This window comes from Gossypium arboreum, chromosome 4 (genome assembly GCF_025698485.1).
Source record: "Gossypium arboreum isolate Shixiya-1 chromosome 4, ASM2569848v2, whole genome shotgun sequence".
NCBI classification, from domain to species: domain Eukaryota; kingdom Viridiplantae; phylum Streptophyta; class Magnoliopsida; order Malvales; family Malvaceae; genus Gossypium; species Gossypium arboreum.
In genome coordinates this window covers 15,733,841-15,743,861 of record NC_069073.1, presented here as the reverse complement: position 1 = coordinate 15,743,861, position 10,021 = coordinate 15,733,841, and positions in this window count along the sequence as shown.

The following is a 10,021-nucleotide window of genomic DNA, read 5'->3' as shown; positions in this document are numbered from 1 at the left end:
AGAAGCTTGCTAGCTTTAATGGTCAAACAATACGAATTGATCCACTAGTCCGAATACCATTTACTTCAATTCTATCTTCACTTTCATTCTGAACAATAAACTTCTTCTTATAACAGTCTAAAATCACTCCATGTTCTGATAACCAATCCATTCCCAAAATAACATCAAAGTCGCCAAATGGCATAATCAACAGATCAACAGGGAATATTCTATCTTGAATCATTAACGAACATCTTCGACATATATGGTTCACTAAAGTAGTTTGTCCCAGTAGACTAGACACTTCTATCATAACTTTAGACAATTCAAACTCTAATTTTTTTTTGTCTCAACTACTTTCGTATTAACATATGAATGTGATAACCCAGGGTCTATTAAAGCATAAACGAGTGTTGAATTCAATAAGAATATACCTGTCACCACATCGTGAGCATCTTTCTCTTCTCGAGTCCTCACAACATATGCTCGAGCTGGAGCTCTAGCTTCAGATTGTTGTGTAGCACTCTCACTAGTTCTTCTAGTACCATCTCTAGCAAACGAACTACTTGGCCCGATCCCTACCTCTGGAAGCAAATTCAGATCTTTGCACTCACTGTCGGTGTTGTTCCGTATATCTTTGGGCAATCTTTAATAAAGTGATCGGTAGCTCCACAACGGAAACAACTTCCAGTCAACTTTCTACACTCCTCTTTGTGTCGGTTTCCACAATGCTCACATATTGGAATTTCAGTATTCTGAACTGGACTTCGGATACTGCCAGTAGACACAGTAGTCTGTCTTTTCCGACCTCGATCACTCATTTCCGATCGAGAACTAAATCTCCAATTACCTCGTGATTCTTTTGACCGCTTAGGCTGCAGACTTGAACTAACCATTCCGGGACATTTTTCAGTCGAATGAGCAACTTCAGACTTTTTATCCCTTCCGAGAATTTGTTCAATCATCTTAGCTCTTTCCATTAAATCCGAAAACTCAGTGATTCTAAGAGGCATCAACTGTAGTCTAAATTCATCACGTAATCCTCTTAAAAATCTTTTACATCGGTCGGCTTCAGTTGGTACAAACTCAGTGGCATATCTGCTCAATCTCAAAAATTCTCGTTCATAATCCACTATAAGCATCTCACCTTGTTTCAGTGTTAAGAACTCTTGTTTTTTGTCCTCTATGTACATTTCTCCCAAATACTTATTTTGAAACTCTTTTTAAAAGAAGTCCCAACTTATCTGTTCCTCAAGTACATTCGAATCACCGATTCCCACCATACTAAAGCTTCCTCTTGCGAGAATGAGACAACACACACTAAGCTTTCTTGTGGTGTACATTCAAGTTGCTTCGTAACTCTCTTTGTAGTCTTTAACCAATTTTCAGCAGTAGTCGAATCAATTCCCTTTGCACCCAAAAATTCTGTAGCTCTATATTTTCTCAATTCTTTAATTGGAGCTCTTCGGGTAGTAGGGATAGAGGATGTAGCAAGCATAGTTCCTACCGCTTTTTGAAGGGCATCGGCGATTATTCTAAAGACTTCAGTATTATCACTTCCAACATTCAGTTGATTTCCCACTGGATTCACACTTGGAGTTGCAGACTCCGATTCATTCACATTATACGGTTCATCATCTTCACTATACATCTCTTGATCAGTATCCTCAATGCTTTTATCAGACATTCTTAATGCTATAAAACAAAAATATTCAACAAACATATCAAGATCCAATCCCAACTCAAATTTGACTCAGTAATGGCATGTACCTCTAGATTCACATTGACATTCGATTTAGTCCTAGAACCGACTAAACCTAAATAGCTCTGATACCAATCAATATTGTAACGTCCCCTACCCGAGACCGTTGTTGGAGTCAAGCAGGAGACATTACAAAACTTATCATAGCACTTAAACAGTTTTCGTAGTAAACTATCCATCTGCATCACGGTCGCTAAAAAAATCATATCTCGAGTTACGAAACTCGAAATCCAATTACGTAAATTTTCCCTGAAACTAGACTCATATATCTACTTATTAATTTTTTTCTAGAATTTTTGGTTAGGCCAATTAGTACAGTTTATTAGAAGAAGTCTCCCCTGTTTCAGGGTTCGGCTACTCTGACCCTTGTGCACTACGAATCAAATTGCTTCCTGTACAGAAATCCAATGACTATGCCATTTGTTTCAATTAAAAATAGACTCTATAAGGAATCCATAAAAATAAAGTTTGAGTCCTAATTCTTAATACATAATTTATGGTGAATTTCTAAAGTCAGAACAGGGAATCCAGAAATTGTTCTAACCCTATTTCACCAAAACGTAAATATCTCATAAAACACAACTCTTTTACCTATTTTGTTTCTTCCATATAAAAATAGATTCATTAATCTTCAATTACATATTTTATTCATCATCTAATTCACTTTATACTATTTTTGGTATATTTTCAAAGTTGGACTACTGTTACTGTCCAAATCTGTTTTAGTATAAAATGTTGATAACTAAGTTTATAACATCTTCATTTCTTCTCTCTACAACATTTACCAACAATTCCTCTTATTACTCTTCACTAACATATCAAAACATACCATACTTAAGGTTTTGGTAACATTTACAAAACATACCAAAATATCATTTAACAACTTAGATACTTTCAAAATAACTTAAAGACATCCTAGGTACAATGCCATTTTCCAAAAAGATAGAAACTTCACCAATTTGAGTTTGGGGATCGCTTGTATCTTTGAGTCCTTATACTTTCGTACCTAGCCTGCAAGCATCTAAAACAAACCGTGACGCTGAGAATACTCTCAGTGGTATTTCTATAAAAATAGCTTAATCAACTTTAAGACATGGTAATTCAAACACATTATTGCTATTATTCAATATCAATCAGACTTTAATAACCTTTACTTTATTTACCCTTATTAACATAACTCGGACACTAACGGATACACGGATCCAACCCACACTCCTAGATAAGCACATAGTGCTTCATCGAACAAATCCGAACTTTAACATTATAGTACACAAAGTACTTCATCGGAACAAATCCGAACTTTAACGATGAGTCGACACATAGTGTCTCATCGACTCAATGTCGGAATATCCCAATACTTCCAATTCCTATGACATGTCAACTATATCCGACTAGCCCGACATTGTTAATAGGGTATTCAAAATCACATTCATTTCAATATGGTAAAAATACTTACCTCATTCACATTTTCATACAATATAAATATCAAATATAGCAATAACGATTAAGCTCGGTTTATAGAAATACAAACCACTATTTATCGAATTTAATCGATATCTTCGTTCACTTTCTCTTTTCCTTCTTTGATGACGTATCCGTGCTACGTTTGCTACTAACAATCATACAATTAAAATCATCAATATACTAATTCATAAAACACATTTTCACTTTCTATCAAACTTTTACAAAATTCCAATTTCATCCTTTTCCATTACTAATCTTTTTTCTTTAACTTAAGCTTCATATTCTCTTTTAATCAACTCATTAACAATTTCTAACTCATAAAAATTCATTATAAAACATAAATTTTGAGCTCTATTCAACTTAATCCCTATTTAAACCTAACTTAGAATTCTTTTAATAAATCACTCAATTTTCACTTCTAACTTCAATTCCTATCAATTTAACCCATAAAACCTCAATTTATTCAACTAAATCAATATCTAAAAATTTTCTATTTTTCTTCATTTTAACCTCATACATGTAGAACTTTGAATTAGACATCCATAAACATAAAAATCATAAGAAAATGAGCTAAAACAACTTACCAATTAAACTTTAGGGCCTTAATCCTCAAATTTCCCTTTTCTATTTCTTTTTTCTTTCCTTCTTTCTTTCTCACGTTTGCTCTCTGTAACTCTTTCTATGTTTCTTTACTCATTATTCTTTATTCATTATACTATATTATATTATTATTAACCTATAATAAATATATATTAACATGTGTAATAGCTATAACATAAAATATCTTATAGCTATTACACATATATACCAACTATTACACATGTTATATCATACATTCACACACATGGCACTTAGGGTCTAATTGCTAGATTAGTCCCTTTTACTAATCTTTAATCTATAATTAAACTTTTATACCGTATGCAATTTAGTCATTATTCTAAATTCAAGCTACTTAACTTAATCAAACATTAAATAACCATTCAACTATAATTCATAAATATTTCTAATAAATATTCATGAATAAATTTCACTGAAACAAGATACTCAAGACTCAATTTCCGATACCGTAACTTTCGGTTCATTACAGAAAACTATTGCCAAACCCTAAATATATATAAACTGTAAATTAAAGAAAATCAACCTCATTTATCATTTAACACAAAATCGAATCAACCATACATACCCATGAAGATTGAGACAAATCTCAACAAGTCGAAACCGATTCACCAGCTTCTACCACTGTAGGGTCAAGGATTTCAGGGAATCAGTAAGGAAGGCTTTCAAAGAAGGTACCATGAAATGCCAGTAGCTGGAGCAAGTGGTGGGCGGCATATGCACCAGTGCCTGGAGCAGGTTGTGGACGGCAGATGCAATTGGTTTTCTTTGCCCAACAGGGTTTGGAGTAAATGTTTTTTTGTGGGTAAGAATGAAAATAAGTTTACCAATTGACCACTAATCCCATGCCATGTCAGCATCATTTCAGTCCTTTTTTTACTAATTATTTTTATTCAAAATTTTTTACTTTCTTTAACTAAACTCTTTATTATTTAATATTATCATACTAATAAATTTAGTATTCAAACTTTAGAAAATTTTAATAATTAGCTTTCATTTTTTAGTTAAATTTGATTCTCAATTTTTAAAAGAGTAAATTTATTTTTATAACATAAAATGTTAACTAAAATAATAAATTGTTAATAATTTAAATTTTTATTCATTTATTATATATATCATATAAGTAAATAATTTAAAATTTTATTCATTAAATAAAAATAAAAATTCAAAAATTATACAAATAGTTCGTAAAAAATAATAATATGAATAACATGGATTAACATGCATAATTACCATGTTTAAAATTTTCACATTTTAATTAGTTTTTATTAAAATAATAATGATATTTAACTTTTTTAAAAGGATAATAATTACATTTCAAATTTAAAAGATTAAAATCAATTGGATTTAATTAAAATAAATAAATGAAAGCCAAATTGATAAAAAAACTAAACATACTAAAATTTTCATTATGACTTTAATATTTAACTCTTAATCTTCAAGTAAATATACAAAAAATGCAATGTGTCAAGCTTGGCATTGTTGCTTCAAAGAGAAAGCATTTATCAAAAGCTCAGAATTTATTTAACAATTCGATCCTTTTTACAAAATTTCATTAATGCATTAACGTTTTATCCAAAGAGAATAAAAAAGATATTCTTCTTGCCCTAATTTTTTTACCTTTTTAACCAAAGAAATGGATCAATATAATAACAATATTTAATTTGCCAATTTAATTAAATGATGCCTTAGACGTATTGGACAAAGGTAACTCTTAACCTTAAACCCTAACTGAACCCCACAACCTAAACCCTAAACCCCTTATATATGCATACACCAACCCTTATACAAAGAGTTGGCCACAATGTATGTTGGCAAATCTATCCCAAAACTTAGGAAAGTGTCAGCCCAAAAGTGTACGTAGGGATAGTGTTGGATAAAGCTGACTCTTATTTAAGTTTTGCCTTAAGCATACATATCCCAACCCTTATACAAAAAGTTGACCAAAGCGTATGTCAGAAAGTCTATCCCAACACTTAGGAATATATATATATCGTCTTAGGACTGGACAAATCCAACTATTATTTAAGCGTTGACTTAGGCATACATATTCCAATCCTTATACAAAGAGTTGGCTAAAACATAAGTTGGCAAGTCTATCCCAACATTTAAGAAAGTGTCGCCACAATAGTGTCGTCTTAGGACTACACAAAAGCCAACTCTTATTCAAGCGTTGCCTTAGGCATACATATTCCAACCCTTGCCTTAGGCATACATTGTAACGGCCTAATTTTCAGTGGTGTCGGAAATGGTGATTTGAGATCACTAAATTCGACAAATGAGATTGAACAAGATAGTAATTTAATATTTATGAGTCAAGTAAGAATTTAGAAGAATTTGTGAAAAGTGAAATTAGTGAATTAAAAGAATTTATTAGGTCAAACGGGTCAAAAATGAGGTATCGAGACCTCAAAGTTGAAAATCGAGCTATAAATATTTTTATAAATATTTATGGAGTGTCATTGAGTTAGTATTAAAGTTTCGTTAGAAAATTTTAACGTTTGGATGGCTAATTAATTGAAAAGGATTAAATTGAAAATAGCACAAAATTTGTTAAATTGTAAGTAAATAGCTTAAGTATTTAAAAAGATGGATTTAAAGAGCAATTAGACCCAAAGGTTAATGGCTGGACGGTTTGGGTATGAAATAAGCAAGAAAACAATGTGAACAAGGGGCAAAATTGGAAATAGATAAAAGTTAATAGTTAAATAATGATGTAATTGAAAAATCTAGACATTTTCTTCATAATTTCTCAGCCAAAACGCCATAGAAGGTCTGGAGAAAGCTGGTTTTCATATTTTTACATCATGTGAGTCTAATTCTTTCTTTTTCTTGATAATTTTTATGTTTTTATGACTTTTACAATTAGGTCCACTTGTAGAATTCATTAGTTTTTGATTTTATGGGTGAAATTGGAAGTTACCCTGGATGGATAAGGGAATTTTATGATGAATTATTATGAAATTTAAGTTCTAATTTCATATTAAGGTGGTTTTATTAAGTGATTTTGATAGGAAATGATATTTAGGACCTAATTGTGAAAAAGTTGTGAATTGAAGGTTTCTGTTGAAATTCAAAATATAAAAGGTTTTGAAATAGTTTATAATGATAAAATAAAGTGTTAATTGAGAAAAATTAGTTCAATTGATGGGTGAATTGAGTAGGGACTAAATTGTGAAAACTGTAAATTTTGGGGTAAAAGTGCAATTTCGAAATTTGAACAGCATAAATTGTGAAGTGAAATAGAAATCAAATAAATGCTAATGAGTAGAAATATTTTATATTATAGATCAAGAATCCAAAGAAGAACGAGGAAAAGAAAAAGTTGCGAATAGTCCCAAAATTTCAATATCTTCTACAAATTAGCCGGGTAAGTTCATATGGTTGAAATTAGATGTTTATTTGTGAATGATTGAAGTATATAATGTGTTATTATATACTAATTTGTTGTGGGATTGTGTAGATTTTGTTAATGAAAGAATAAATGTGGAAATGCAAATTAGGAAAACGCAGGATTGAGTAATGTTCAGATCGTGACGTGTGATGAATTGACGGATAAGACCATGGTTGTTCCATGACAAAGTGTGAAATGTAGGTATGGTATCATCCATACTGAGTTGTGAAATGTAGGTATGGTATTATCCATACTGAGCTGTGAAATGTAGGGATGGTATTATCAAACCCATACTTGAGTTAAGAAATGTAGGTATGGCATTTCCCATACCGAGTTGAAAATGTAGGTATGGTATTTCAATGAGGAAAACCATACTGAGTTGTGAATCGTGGCATTGAGCAACGACGTACTCAATTTCGTAAGCCGTTTCCTAATTTGATTATAAGAAATAAAAGAGAAGTGATCCAAATGAAAGAGATTGAGTAGTTGTTACTGTTGAGCTCAACTATGTGAATTATTATAACAATGGTTGTGAATCGCAGAAACTTTAGTAAATGTTTTGGTATTGTTTGAAAATATTATGTTTGGTAAGCATTACTTTTAACCTATGAACTTACTAAGCTTCAATAAGCTTACTTGTGTGTGTTTAATATTTTTATGTAAATTGACTTGAAGTGAAGTGGGTAGATCGGATCAACACAACAAAGCACACTATCCGATCAATTCGGTAGCTTTTGTTTTATGTTTGAAGATTTATATGGCATGTATAGAGTTTGAATGAATTGAAGTAAAGATGTTATAAACTAGTTAACAATATTTGTACTAAAATAGTTTTCGGTAAGTAGCAGTAGTTTGACTTTGAAAATCACTAAAAATAGTAGAAATGGAATTAAATAATGAATAAATTATGGAATCGAATCTCGATGAGTCTATTTTCATATGGAAGAAGCAAAACAGGTATATGAGCTATATTTTATGAGATGTTTAAATTTTTATGAAACAGGGCCAGAGCAATTTCTGGATCCCCTGTTCTGACTTTGGAAATTCACCATAAATTTTACAAAGATAATTAGAAGTCATAATTTATATGAACAGATTCCTTATTGAGTCTAGTTTTATTAGAGACAAACGGCATAGTCATTGAAGCTCTGTACAGAGAGATATCTGATTCGTAATACACAAAGGTCAGAGTAGTCAAACCCTGAAACAGGGGAGATTTTAAATAATAAACTGTACTAATTGGCTTGACCAAAAATTCTAGAAAAAAATTGGTAAGTAGATATATGAGTATAAATTCAGAGAAAATTTACGGATTTGGATTTCAAGTTTTATAACTCGAGATATGAATTATTTAGCAACTATGACACAGTTGGACAGCTTGTCTGGAAAGTGTGATATAAATTGTTTGAATTTGTTTAAGTGCTCAAATAAGTTTAGTAATGCCTCGTGCTCGACTCCGGCGATGGTCTCGGGTAAAGGGGGCGTTACATTTATTGGTATCAGAGCCTGGTTTAGTCGATTCTCGGAACGAATTTGATGTGTAAAGTGTTTAAAAATACATGCCATATAAATCTGTGATAGTGTGATGTGAATGATCCGATCTAATTACTAATTTTTGTTATAGATTGTAAAGATGTCTGATAGACCCGATGGTGCTAGTCAGGAAGAGGAAGTTAATAGTAGAATACAGACTTCTGAGCAGGGAACAAGTGGTAATGTCCCGATTTCTTTGATGAGAGAGGAAGAACTTAAAAATATGATTTACGGATTAATGAATCAGTGGTATCATGAAACAATACAAGGAAGAAGTCAGGCACAACAACCTCCTCCTCCCCTCTTGTACCACCGCCACAACCCGGTTGCTCCTCCTTTAATAGATGAATCTAGCAAAAGAACACCAATTGAAAAACTCAGAAAGTTTGGAGTTGAAGAATTTCGAGGGAGATCGGACGATGATCCGGTTAAAGCAGAGTATTGGTTAAAGAGTTTGGAGAGAGTTTTAAGCAGATGATGTGTTCTCCGGAGGACTATTTGGGATGTGCGGTTTCGCTATTGAAAGAAGAAGCGTATAATTGGTGGGAAACCATTGAGGCAAAGGGTACCGCAGATAAACTTACTCGGAATTCTTCCAAAACGAATTTAAGAAGAAGTATGTGGGAAAGAGATATTTAGATAAGAAGAAGAGAATTTCTTGATATTCGACAAGGGAATAAAACAATGGCGAATATGAAAGAGAATTTGTGTATCTCAAGAGATATGCTCGGGATGTTGTAAAGACAGAGGAAGAAATGTGCATTAGATTTGAAGAAGGGCTTAATGATGAAATCAAAATGATGATTGGAGGTACAGAGATTCGAGAATTTGTGATTCTGTCTGATCGAGCTCAAAAGATGGAAGAAGTGTATAACAGAAAGATGCAAAGAGAAAGAAGAGGTAAAGAGGTATACAAAAGAAGTTTCTCTAGACCAACTTCGACTTTTCCTGCCAAAAAGTTCAGAGATGATTCTAGTCGACCTGTTACAATCCCGGAACGATCGAATAAAAGTAAAACGACTCAACAAGATGTCGGAGTAACTAAGAAACCAGCAGCTAGTGTTAGTAGTGTGCAAAATATTCCGAGACTTAGATGTAAAAATTGTGGTAGATTTCATATTGGTGAGTGTTGGGGAAGAGCCGGAGCTTGCTATAAATGTGGTGGAACTGATCATTTTATTCGGGGTTGTCCTCAATTATTAAAAGAAGATAGAGAACAAGGGGAGAAGCAAGCAAATACTCCTCAGAAAGGTAAACGTTCGGGTCAAAGTAGT